The 14101-nt window shown below is 36.7% G+C and overlaps 1 long non-coding RNA gene across 1 annotated transcript in view; it reads left to right on the forward strand.

Annotated features, from left to right (window-relative positions):
• Positions 1-427: 427 nt before the first annotated feature.
• The window catches only part of LOC119522752, a 137021-nt gene continuing 123347 nt past the window's right edge, over positions 428-14101 (forward strand). The window contains exon 1 of the long non-coding RNA XR_005214514.1: positions 428-1190. This is a non-coding gene — a long non-coding RNA (uncharacterized LOC119522752). The remainder of the gene's footprint in view (positions 1191-14101) is intronic.

The following is a 14101-nucleotide window of genomic DNA, read 5'->3' on the forward strand; positions in this document are numbered from 1 at the left end:
TCTTTCAAAATTACTATGTAACTGCAGTGTCATATACTCTAAATTAAGCAAATGAATAGTTTTCACTATTGAGAAATAGTTTTTGTGAATCAGTTATGGAAATTGCAGCTCAGCTGTAGTTTTAGTTGCCTAAAAGTTGATTCTCTGAGGTTACTTTGCATCAAGAGAGTAACATTTGGTTTTAATATGTCTTTCTTTGCTTCTGTTCTCTGGGTCCTTTTTTAATTTTAGAGCGAGCTAGAGAAAATGAGAGAATCATAAGAAGTGAAAGCCAAACCCAACCTAGAGCTTATCTGTTAGATAAATTGTATATATATTGCAAATGCCTTACAAAATCATCCAGGCAGTGGGAGTACTTCCTAGTCATTTTCTAGTCATTTCTTGGTACGTTATTTATGGCCACTGTAAGCATTGCCTGGAATTATTTACAGAGACTGATTTTATATGTCTTGTGATTTTGTGTGTGTGTGTGTATAAAATAATGTAATTACATCTATATGTGTGTGTGTGTATACACTATTTTCTCTGGCGTCCTTATATACTTCTACATAAGTACCTAGCCCAGTGCCAGTAGGCAGTTGCATTTTTCCTTAAGAAACATCAAACTGTTATTTAAATGGGCAGTTTTCTTTATTTAGGTTAGCAGTATAATTTAAAGCAGGTTGATCAATGCATTTCCCCTTGAATGACTAAATTACAAAACGCCATCTGGAATTCCACCTCTACCCTCCAGTCTTAAAGCCAAAATGTGTTTAAGTGGTACCCAGGTAACTGACAGGATCCCTGCGGCAGTTTGAGACATAATTCAAAACCAAATACTCCTTACAGGCCACTGGTCTAAAGGAGAACAGTCAGGAATTCCCAAGACTATTAAGTTGTATTAGTGAATGTGAAGGAAAATAAGATCTTGGAACTTGACTGAAAATATATTTAAGGCAATGAGAGGGTAAGAAAGAGAGAGGTGATAAAATTCTTTGAAAGCATATTTTCAAAGGAATGCTGTCACATATTTAATATACAGCTTGAAATCTTTCTTGTCCTGGTGACAAATGCATATCTAAGCCAAGATTACTGTTTTATTTCATTTTATCTGTTCCTTAACACAGTAATATCCATACTGATGACGAATCCTGGAAAGCATCATTCTGATACATTAGGAAATCATTGCCTGCCTATTAAGTAGCCAAAATGTAAGTGAATTACAGCTCACTCTATATTGTCAAACCATAGAAACAGCAACAAAGAAATCTAAATGAAACAAGCTCTGGTCTTTTCAAAACCAAAGAAGTGCAAGAAAAGCATTGAATTTAAAGGGCAGAAACCATCCCAGAAGTTTACAGCTAGAATTCTGATACTAAAGAGAGTAATAGAATTACACCTTTACAAAGACTAAGAGTAACAAATTAGATTTGAATAACTGCCATTTTGAGTCTTAAATTTGTTCAAACTTGAAAAAAAAACAAACAAAAAAACCAGCAAAGTGTAGCCATGATTTGGTTTCCTATCCTCTCAGAAGGTTATATAATGGATGCAAGTCATACTCTTCTAACTCCCTCACATAAATTGGTACATTCCATGGATAAGTAGTTCCTTTTAACCCTGAAATAGAGGTAGCTTTTGATTTATAACTTTCTCTTTGAAAGAGGGAAAGTAATTCTCATAATTTTATATCCCATACATGAAATTTTAAAATGAACACTTTTTCATATGGAAAACTCCAAAATGAAAAGAAAATTAAAACTTCGACTAGTAGTTTCTTTCACTGCTCAATTTGAGGAGTTTGAGCCCATTTAAGGTATGTTGGACAGAAAAACAGTGCCCTAAGAAATGTTGGCTGAAATGAATTTATTCAAAAAAGTAGGAGTATTATTAGATCTGTTGGTTGGAAAGAAGCCCGATTTGCTGAGTCCAAAAGTGATTTGAGGAAGGAGGTGAACTGAGCACACCCTCATATGAGTGTTATTGCTAGAAAGGGAGAATGAGAATCAAATCTTAAGAAGCAGAATTATTTGGTGGCCAAGACCCAAGAAGATACCTACTATCACTGAGAGAAACTGTGATATATGGTAATGACCCTCCAGAAAATAAAAAGTAGAGATAGAATGGAGTAGGCACTCCACTTCTGCCCTGCCTCCCCCATCAAGTTTTTGAACTCCTCCACATTTACTCCCTTCTTTTCCTGACTCAGCCACTTTATAACTCTTGCTACATTTCTTACCACATTCTCTTTGAGCCCTGTCTTTTTCTTTCTTGCAGCTGGTTAATATTGTTTAAAGGGCTTTTTCTAGTTGCAAGGAGCAGAGACATGTTAAGGTTTTCTCAGATGATAGTGAGCTAAGGAAACATGGGAAAGAAATATCACAGTGGTGGCCCAGCCATGCCTCATCAAAACTAGAATGTTCCAATTCCAACAGGGGCTCTGACAGTCCGATAACAGCTCTGGTGACAATGATCACCCTGCTGAAGCCATCCTTTAGGAACCGTTGTTGTGCCCAATTCCAGTTCTGCCTTACTCCCTCAACAACCAATGAACTCTCCATTCTTTCTACATCAAGGCATCTGCTTATTCATGGCTTCTACTACCACATGCCTTTTGTTTAACATCTTCTCTCTCTTGGCTTCTACTGCTTTAGACCATTTATCTTTATATCCATTCTGCATGTTTCTCATTAAATTTCCCAAGAAAGATTTGGTTGTTTTGGTTCAGAACAGAGGGCTCCTGCTGAGAAGAGCTCTTGTGACAGTCTGTAGATGTCTTTGGCACCCACCCATGATCTAATCTCCTGTGATTGGGGTCATATGATACCAAGCATTGTGATCTATATATAATGGTCCTCTTAGAAGGGAACTCCAAGGTATCACAGAGGAGGGCAGTGCAAATAATATGTGATATGTACAGAATTGTCTGTATATTGGGCCATCACATCACTGGACTTAAGGTACTAGATGTTTAGTTTTACCATATATCGTTGACTCTAAGATGATATTTTAAGATATATCATTAATTTGCATACCACTTAGAAAGAAAGAAATGTTGCATACCGTTGATTGTTAGATGGATTCTTATTTCAAGGTGTTACAATGTGAAAAAATGTGCATTTTAGAAGAGGTGAAGCATGGTATAGGCTATGTATTTGAGATTGTCAGGGAATCAAAGTGGGCCAAGTGAGCCACCTAGAGAGGGTCAGTAAGTACTTACCCATAGAGTGAGGTAAATGCTAAAGGCTAAAGTTTGGGTCATTAATCTGGGAGGCCAGAGGGTTATATCTAGAGAATAGACAGCCAGGTATCTTGTCTGCAAGTGGGGAGGAGGACAGTCATTGTCCAGAGTGTGATTTGGGTCAGTGATCTGGCAGAGACCATAAGGTGGATCCAAGGGGAGTATGTTCCCACTATTGGCTGAAATGACATGGATATATCAGGGAGTTGTTTCCGTTAAAACCTCACTTATACTCTTGGATCAAGAAGCCCAATATTCAGCTGTTTCTTTTGTTTTCTAAAATGCTTTGTTTGTGTATGACTTGTATATTGACTATATGTCTGGAAGGAGGGTCATTTTATAAAACAAATGCCATATTTTGTTTATGAGATGCCTAAAATAGCATGGCCAGGTAGCTGAGAGATTCCAAATGCAGTTGAGAGGTCACTCTGGTGGGCATTCTTAAGCACTATATAGATAATCCTTTTTAGGTTCTAATGCATTGGAATAGCTAGAAGTAAATACCTGAAACTACCAAACTACAACCCAGTAGCCTTGACTCTTGAAGACGATTGTATAGCACTGTAGCTTACAAGGGCTGACAGTGTGATTGTGAAAACCTTGTGGGTCATACTCCCTTTATCCAGTGTATGGATGGATGAGTAGAAAAATGGGGACAAAAAAACTAAATGAAAAATAGGGTGTAGGGGGGATGATTTGGGTGTTCTTTTTTACTTTTATTTTTTATTCTTATTCTGATTCTTTCTGGTATAAGGAAAATGTTCAAAAAATAGATTGGGGTGGTAAATGCACAATTATATGATGGTACTGTGAATAATTGTACACTTTGGATGATTGTATGGTATGTGAATATATCTCAATAAAATCGAATTTAAAAAATAGCATGGCCAGGGAGAGTTACGCACTCACATTAACAAATAATCTCTAGTTATTGACTCCTTTTTTGTTATTGGGAGAGTAATATAGGTTTATAACCATAATTATAAATAAATGGCTATCTTTTTATCTCCACTATATTAACAGAACAAAGTCCCATGTTAATGTGATTATCATGGAAGAAAGACCTTACCAAATTCCCCTTGCCTTCCCACCAACTGGACGGACATCGTGTGGGTGGTTATCTAGGGAGAGTACTCCCCAGGTGATCTCCACACTTTCAGGAATATGCTTACTCCAGGTTTGTAGATAAGAAATGTGGGGCAGCTGTTAGTTAGGACCACATCTCCCAATGTGTTTCCACTTAGTATTCATTTTATGGGATGTTGCAGCATGTCTTATATAAAAGGAGTTGGGTAAAATTGCTGGATAAAATAAAGTAGGGTAAAATGAAGGATTCCTAGAACTCTCTATATAGTATATGTCGATTTCTTGCTGAATCTCTGGATCCTGTTCATAGATTCTACCTCTATTACAGCCCAACACAGCTAGTATGACTTTCAGGTTGGTCTTTTGGGTCCTTTCACCTTCTCAGACCCCAACGCCTAAGATAACTAATCTGTTCCTAAACCCTTCAAGACTGTTATGGTCCCAGCTTAGCCCCAAGGGGACTCTTTTGAAACTGTGAACAAGAGTGAGCCTGGCTCAGAAGAATAGCAAAGTGCCTGCTTATATGTGTTATTGCATTAGATTCTTCATAAGGAGAATTTCATAATGGGTCTCGTCTGGTTTCTGAGACTAAACAAGACCCTCATTTATGCTCTGGGGAAAGGATTTCAAGTCTCAAGCATTGTTCAAGCACACCTGAAGGGCCATAGTGATTATCATGAATTTTACATATCCTAAGGATGAGCTTAGTTTTAATAAAATTCTCTCCTCTTTCGTATGGTACTTTTCTGTCCACTATCTCAGGTCCTTGTTGTTAGATGTGGCATAACACTTGTTATACATATTCTGAACTGAGCTAACAATGTCTGTGAGTACAATCTGATTCCACGGCAGCCATTCAATGATATATATTTTTGGTGGAGTAATAATGAAGAATTAAACACTTTGCAAGCTGATTTAAATGACCAATATTGGTCCTTTGGTGATGTATATAAGTCTTAGTCCTTGCAGGTGCATTATAGGGACACTGGGACATGTGTCCTTAAGTTCTCCTCTTCCATTTCTGCACATCTGCCAGATCATTTTGAAATGGCAACCTTGTCTTGTCTTCTTGAATCCACCCTTGTGTTCCTTCCTTTCCTTTCCTTTTTACTCCAACTTTCTGTTTTCCACCCCTTAATAAAGAAAACGGCTAATGCTTAGGAGATACCTCAGGCTGTTGTTGTCTGAAACTGATTTAGCAGACACACCCCCACCGTGCCCCCGCCCCACGTTCAGAATCAGGAATAAAAGTCTCATCAGTCCTTTGGCAGCATTTAAGTCAATGTGCCCCTATGGCTTTATGCTTGCTAATTTGGGCTTTCCTTTTATCGAGCTAGTCACATTGACAGGCCACTGTACAAAGATATATACTGTTCTTCAGGGTCATGGATTTTCTAAATAAACCGAGAAAGTAGCTGAAAATCAGGTTACCTGGGAGTCTAGAAGGAAAATGCATTGAATGACCTCATCCAGGCTCCTTTCAAAAGCTCTACGTATTTTTCAAGTTTTAGAATCTCTAAAGACAATTAGCAGGCAGTAGTTGCAAGAAAAAGCAGAACTTTTGTGAAATGTATAAGCTGTATGACTTGCATTAACTCATGTAAAAAATTAGCAAACATGCACTGACATTCTTTTTTAAAGGCAAATATGTGTTAAGAAGATTCTCTTCTACATATTGACATGTATCAAAGTGAAGAATATAGCCTGAGGTTTTGTTTTCTTCTTAGTATATACTAAAATGTTGCTATATATTGGGAGAATGGTAATTCATTTCCATGAAACAAATTCTGAACTATGGAAACCTGGGTTCTATTTATATATATTGTTGCATGATAGAGGTTTTTTTTTTGGGGGGGGGGGGTGAGGTAGAAATATTTTCTACCTTTTTTTAAAAAATTTAGTTTTATTGAGATATATTCACATACCATACAGTCATCTATGGTGTACATTCAGCTGTTCACAGTACCATCATATAGTTATGCATTCATCACCCCAATCTATTTTTGAACATTTTCCTTACACCAGAAACAATCAGAATAAGAATAAAAATAAAAGTAAAGAACACCCAAAACACCCCCCCACCCTATTTTTCATTTAGTTTTTGTCCCCATTTTTCTACTCATCCATCCATACACTGAATAAAGGGAGTGCGATCCACAAGGTTTTCACAGTCACACTGTCACCCCTTGTAAGCTACATTGTTATACAGTTGTCTTCAAGAGTCAAGGCTACTGGGTTGCAGTTTAATAGTTTCAGGTATTTACTTCTGGCTATTCCAATACATTAAAACCTAAAAAGTGTTATCTATATAGTGCGTAAGAATGTCCACCAGAGGGGCCTCTCAACTCCATTTGAAATCTCTCAGCCACTGAAGCTTTATTTCATTTCATTTCGCATCCCCCTTTTGGTCAAGAAGATATTCTCAATCCCACGATGCCTGGTCCAGATTCATCCCTGGGAGACATATCCTGTGTTGTCAGGGAGATTTACACCCCTGGGAGTCAGGTCCCGTGGAGGGGGCGGGCGGGCAGTGAGATCACCTGCCGAGGTGGCTTAGTTAGAGAGAGAGGTCTGTATTTTAATAGATAACTTTTGAATGATTATTTTAGTTCAGCTTTTTACCTCATAAAATTTTCAACTTGGATCTGTTCTTTTTTTCTTATTTTAAACATAGCTCCCAAAATATGTCAGTTTTGCATTGAAATAAATGAATTCATGAAATTGCTTTCTTCGCAGCATGAGGGACTAACAGCTAGAATAAAAATAATCAACTTAATATTTCTTGTTGCTAGAAAATAATTATGAAAATATTACACAGAGGAAGCCATGCTTAAAATAAAGGCTTCATATTGCATTTAAAACTCAAGTGGGACTTTCAAGTATTCTGTTTAGTAGAATAATATATTGATGAACCCTTGGAGAACTAATTATGTTGTTTCACATGAATTACAAATGCATCATTTAGCTGCATTATAGTCTTACATGTGTCCTTTACAATTAATCATCATTAAATGTTAAAATGTAAAATTTAAGGTGCAAAGAAGGCATACTTTTTAAACAAAGTGGTCCAAACAAATACCAGTATTTTAATTTGAGAACTATAACTGTTCTACAGATTTTCTTTTCCCTTTTTGCAAAATCAGTTTATAAATCTGAGAACTACTTTTAATAGAAATCCTATTGTTAATGGCAAATATTAAGTTGTGACAGTAATTTCTATACCACTTTAGCTTACTTTTGAATTTGAGCAACAGAAACATGTTATTAGAACTTTCTATTATTTCTGTAGTTACCTTTTTAAATGTGTTTCCTAGAGTCATAGTTTTTTAAGCCTTTCACTCTGAAAGTCACAATATCAAGTAGGAACTGAAATTCTAGTAACACTGGCAGTGCACTAGGACATCGAGTTCTAACAGTAAGTGTCAGTGAATTATTTAGGAGGTGAACATTGATTCACTTATGAATCAGTTCAGTCTCTGTCTGAAAATAGTGTTTGTGCTCCCTAGCCCTGCCATTTTATGGGAAAATATTATATTCCCAAGAAGTGGATATTATTGGTAACTAAGTAGGCAGAAACCATAGACAACAAATAGTTTAAGTTGTACATTTGATAAACTTCTCCATACAAACATTTATGGGCAGAAAATGTTGTGAGATGAGGAGACACAAAGTAGAAAGAACATTCAAAAACTGCTAAGTGCCAGGCACTGTACTAAATGCTGAAGAAATTAAACATTGAGTAGAAACACTCCAAAGAAATAACATTAAAGGCATTCACAAGTTGAGATATGAACTAAATAGATTTACTCATAGGCTGAGGTCTACAGGCAGTCTGCATGTATTTGAACTGCCCTGAGTAACTTATCCTGTATAATTGCTGACATAATTTTGGATGGGGAATGATAGAGCTGGAAGGGCTCTTAAAGATCATCTAGTCCAAATCCTTCATTTTCCAGAAGAGGAAACCTATGACCAAGGAGGGTGAAGTGATTTACTCCAGGGCATGCAGGGAAGTAATGACAGTGGGGAATAGAACTCAGGTCTCTTGATTCTCAGTGCAACCTTTCAATAGTGGAAAACCACATACCCTTTCCCTTAAACTCTCTCCCCATTCTCCCTTTTAGTTTAATGGGAAAAGCAATGGCACAAGAAGTCTATGGGAAAATGAAATTTCTTATGTGAAAAAACAAAGCCCTGGTGACGTGCTTTCAGATCAATAAAGAAAGCAGAGGACAGGGTGAACAAAATGGTTTAATGGAGGGAGAAAGCAAATATAGGCCAGAAAGCAAATAAAGAGAAACCCAGTGACAACAATGAGAGAATCACAAAGAAAGGAGGACTAAAATAATTACCTAACAATAATTATTTTTGTGGGAAAACAGGCTAAAATGCCATAGGTCTAATTTTATGCATTCAATCTTCAAAATTTTTCTTTTTTCAAAATGAATAGAGTCAGCTATGTTAGGTAGCCTCATATTAAACTGAAGAACTCTCTCTTACCCAATACATTTGTACAACTGCAGCAGAATGATGGCTGATGTGTATAATGAAGACACATCATTTGAGGCAGTGTAATGCCCCAAAGTGTCTTTTGAACCATCAAAAAATATTTCTGTTATGTTCAACCTAGTTTCACTGTTAACTAGATTTTATATTCAACTTTTTGGGGAAAGGAGAATATGTTTATGATTATCTCTCTGCTAATTATCTATGAATAAATCTGAGTCCATCCCAGCACTTCATTTCTTAGCTAGGCCACACAGAGATTTTACTGTAATAAGAACAATCCTGCATTGTTGTTCTACTTGTGTTCCCAGATGTTTATTTTTCAAGCTTTTTGGGCTTTCTTATTTGTCTTGTTCCTTTTCTGATGAAACGTGGAATATTGCAAGGCCCTTCCAATGCTAGGTTGCCCTGCCCAATTGTTGGCCATCTTGATACAATGATGCTTTTAAAAATACATGTTACGTAAACAGATTATTTTACCTTCCGCTGCCTTATAAGTCTTTTTCGTATGGTAGTAAAGGAAGATTTTCATTGGCTCTCAAATGTTCTTTTGATGTGAGTCAGCTGCCAGACAAGCATCCTAGCTCTGTTTTCTAGCATCTATATGAATTTCTGTGATAAATAAGTCATTGCCCACTGCAGCAGCCTTTAAGAAGTAGATCCTGTACTTACTGTTTCTTTCACATGCACAATGACAGCAGTCAACCTAATTGACTATTACTTGGTCAGTTTATGTGTCAGAAGTGATGGCAGGTATGCAAGAAGAGAGTTTAATGCATTTCTGGAAAAATTTAGTAATAGAAAGAACTACACTAATTTGTGGTTTTTTGGGGATTAGTGCTCCCACCTAAGGAACTTGAAGCCACCACATTCTTTCTCAAAATCTAAACTGGATTCTTGTATGAGCCTCTAAAGGTGAGTTGCTACTAAACACACAGAGCATATAAACTGTCAAATGGCTCTAATAAACATAGGTCAGAATTTGGGTTCAGTTAGTCAAATGTCAGGACACTGTTTTCATAAGTGGTCTCTTCTAAGTGGAAATCTAAAGGATCAAGTATTAAATGGTCATCCTTATCAGTTTAAGCATCAATGGACAATTGCTTCTTTAAAAGTCCTACAGTTTTACTTTGCAGTTAAAGGGTTTGTGATTCCTACATTGCAGAGTAGGCCTCTTCTGTGACTGATGTTGCACTTTCTTTTCTGTGTCCTGTCTGTTTTGGAATCATCATCATGGGGTGTGACACCAGTCACGTTAGGCCATGCTGCTGACATGGTGACTTCTAACAAGGAGAAGTAACCAAGAAACAGGCATCCATCATCATGTAATCTAGGGGGAAAAACATGAGACTCCGAAGCCACATGAGCAAAGGCTCCGTTTGAGTAGGATTACAAACATCCTAGATTGTGCAGATTAGCCCTGGATTGGAGGGAAACAAGAATCGAAAAACCTCCTTTGTGTAAATGAGGATCCTGGAGTTTGCAGTAGTGGAGCCAATAGCCTCATCACATTTTTAATCCATTTGGATGCCATATAAAGAATGAACATATGCAGTACTTAATAAAGAAAAGTCATTTCTGCAGTAGTGATCACTGAAGCATCATGCAGCAAATGAGGTAGGCCTTTTTGTTTTGTTTTGTTTTGTTTTAAAGCATCAATCCTAGAACATTCAAATTTATCTTTTCAGGAAATTGTGGGAATTGTTTTTTTAATCTCCTACAGCTGATATAACCAAAATGAGCTGAGGTTTAAAGCCAGTTCCACACCTGTACTGATATATTTAAAATGTCAAATAATTTGTATAAAAAATGCTGATGTGTGGCTTCACTAACAGGATTTCTGATTTGTCAGTGTCCTTCCTATTTATCAGTCTCCAAATGGATTGTTGAATTGATGTGGCTCTGTATATCTGCCGATTCTCTTATTTCAGGGAATGCACTGCTTTGATTATAGTTAAGAAGCAGCCTTGCAAGATTTGTCTTGGCTATGATCCTTTGTTCCCCTCATAGCATTAACAGTAGCATTTGTATGTTATCAAAACCAGACCACTGAATTCATCATCTTCATCTAAAGAAAAGTAGCCTTCTAAAATGGTAGCTGTTTCATAAGAGATCATTTTATGTACATACCAGTTGAAATAATGAGTTCATTTTCTAGGGAGTTTCCATTCTTGAATTCTCCAAGTTTGTGGTTTTAGAGAGCTGGGATTCAGATGAAACTACTTTACCCCACATTAGAAAAGACAATCCTTTGCTTTAATCTCAGAGCTGACTACTATTTGGGCCCCTTTTCATAAGGTCAAGCTACAAATGCCAAGTAATTCTCAAGCAGAGCACACAGCCCTTTGAAGCTGATGGTAGAATACTGGGCATGAGTTGGGGAGTGCTGGCAGGGTTGAGGAAGGGAAGAGGAGGGAAAAAGCAAAGGAACCCAGATATACAAAGAGTGGAATCTGTAGAGCTAGCCTATTTTGATGGTGGTAAAGAAGATTATGTAACCACCTTTTCCAGTCCCCGAGTAGCAAAGTTCTCCACTCAGTACCATTTATGCATCCCAGCTCCCCCACCTAAATCAATTATCTGTTGTAAGACCCACCTATTCTCACCACAAACCATCACTACCACTAAGTAATTCCCTATACTCTCTCCTGTCTTTTAAACATTCAAAATTGGAAGTAGATGAAGTACTACATCTAAAAAGAAAAACCACATGACCTTTTATTTAAATCTTTATTTCCTCTAGCCTTTTAATCTGAACTGCCCTTATTCCTGGTATCCTGTACACTTCACTTAAATGCCATACCACTGTTAATCTATTTCACTTTATTAAGGAACTGCTCATTCCTCATTCCTTGTGAAGACTTAGAGCTGACAAAATGAGGGTTTAAAATGCAGTAATGGAGACTCTTAATTATAAATGAAGGAAATTGAAACATACTATTGTATGTACTGATTTACTTACAGTTTCTTGACCTTTATCAAGACTAATGAGATTATATATCTGGTATAGAGAATGGGTAAAACTTTTAGTTGACCAGCCTAATTTGCATTGTTAGGAATTCTGTAAAATGGAGAGTTATGCCAGCAAACCTGCACGTACTTTCTCTATTGCACTTACTGCTCCCCACCACCAGCCCTCCATCAGCCCACCCCCATCCTCCCATATGTAAGGTTAATAAATATGAAGTCATTATATTATGAATTAATGAGTATAGGAAGCCATGGTTTTTTTCTCTGAATGAGGATTGCTCATACCCAGCAAAGTTTGTAATTTACAGAGCTTAAACTTTCTTTGGAAGGAGCTAGAGCGCTACATAATGATGAAAAAGCAACATTTGTTAACTCTAACTTTGGCATAAGACTTGTTTCTGTGCAAAACAATCTTTCATAATACCAGTTTGAACCTAAGTGTTCCCTTACATAGCAAAAAGGGAAGGGATTTCTCACTCTGAAAAGGTTCTAGATCAGTGAACTCTACTTTTGAAGGTTCACGCTCATGCATGTAAAATAAGGCCAGCAATGTACTCAAGCAGTAGGAATTTATTATGTAAATATGATTTTAGTGCTGTAGGAAATATATAAAAGTATAAAGCATGCTATGTTCCCTTTCCTTGTGTAATCAAGACTTAACAAAAATAAAACCAATATACACAGCAACAAATGTGTACTAAAATGTTCTATGGGTTCTCACATATTGTAGATTTTCCAAAATAATCTCAATTCATTATCAGATCACATGTCCACATTTTTAGTGCAAAAAGTAATCTTTGGCTATAGGACCTCAGAGAAGGACAAGGTCACTGAAGTTTGTAACATTCTGAGAAGGTTTCACAGAGGAGGTGAGTCAGTTTTATTTTATCCCACAAATGTTGTATCATCTCTTTAAAGATAATTTTCAAATTAAACTTTTTGTTATTTCTCTTTGAATTTTTTACTTTTTTTTTCTTTTCTCTTCCTTTTCATCCATTCATAATAACCCAGAATGGGAAGCAATTCTATGTTTTTTGGATTAATTTTTGTGTTGTTTCAACACTGCTTCTATAGCACATCTCAGTGCTATATTTAGTTCACAGTAACTTGGAATAAATTACTGCAGAACATTTAAACTCGGGAAGTTTACCCATTTCATTGTCGTCAGGCAGCAAGTGTAACTCTGTTGTCATTTTATAGTTTTATAACCATTTGTTCCATGGTTTGGAGAAAAAAAATTGCTTAAAAGATCTCAACAGCCTATTTTCATTCTTGTTTTAGTCTGACCAATTAAATAATAAAAATGAACAGTCCAAACCATCTCTCTTACAACTTTCACAAAGCACAGCAGGGCAATGATATATAATTTATCTGTCTTTCACCTGTAAGGCTGAGAATCTTTGATGGGACCAAAACGAAGTGGGGAGGGGGGGAGTGAGGGAATGGGGGATGGGGAGGAAAAAAATACATCTTTCTGGATAAAGGGATACTACTTTTTCCCAGCTTTAATATATATATGCAAGGATTTAAAAAAAAACAGTAGCATTTTTATAAATTGTTATTACAATGCATTGCTAATAAAATTTTGAACCTATTGATTGCATCTGAGAAGTTTAAAACATTGAGCAGCTAAAGCTTTAGTCAGACATGTCCTTATAGTTTCTAGCTTTTATGTTTTTTTAAAATCTATTTACAAGCATCATCTCCACATTCCTCTAGCCTCATTTTTATTAAAGGAAACCTGATAGGCAAAAATGTAATTTCTCCAAGGTTGGACATATGATTGATGTCAGAACTAGCAAAATAACATTATATAGAGCCAAATGCTGAGTTAAGACTCCCAGTGCTGATGCTCATCAGCCCCCATAATAGGTATATGTTACAGGGTAAGTGAGATGTTAGCCACAGAAGTGGAGCTCTATGGAGATATAGCTACTCAGCTGCAAAATCAGGTAGCTCTGAAAATGAATGGCACTGTAATGTTCAGCCAATTCCTGCTCACCCTGGCACTGAAAATATGATTTTCTATGGCAAATCAGTTGAGTAGAATTCTTGGGGCCAAAATGCTAGCAAACTCTGCTCAAACTTTAAATGGATGAGAAGTACTGCTCACTGCCATAGAACCTGGCACGGATTCTAAGTACCCACAGGCTATGCTATTCTATTTGATTCAATTCAATTCAGGGTGATTCTAATCATTTTTGGTAGACAGAACTAGCAGAATGAGATAAACCTACATAAACAGTGAGTTCCTGATTTCCATAGTTCTTTCTCATATAGATCTACTCAGGAGCTTCATTTACATGTAACTCTAAAACT

The sequence above is a fragment of the Choloepus didactylus genome, chromosome X (genome assembly GCF_015220235.1).
Source record: "Choloepus didactylus isolate mChoDid1 chromosome X, mChoDid1.pri, whole genome shotgun sequence".
NCBI classification, from domain to species: Eukaryota; Metazoa; Chordata; class Mammalia; order Pilosa; family Megalonychidae; genus Choloepus; species Choloepus didactylus.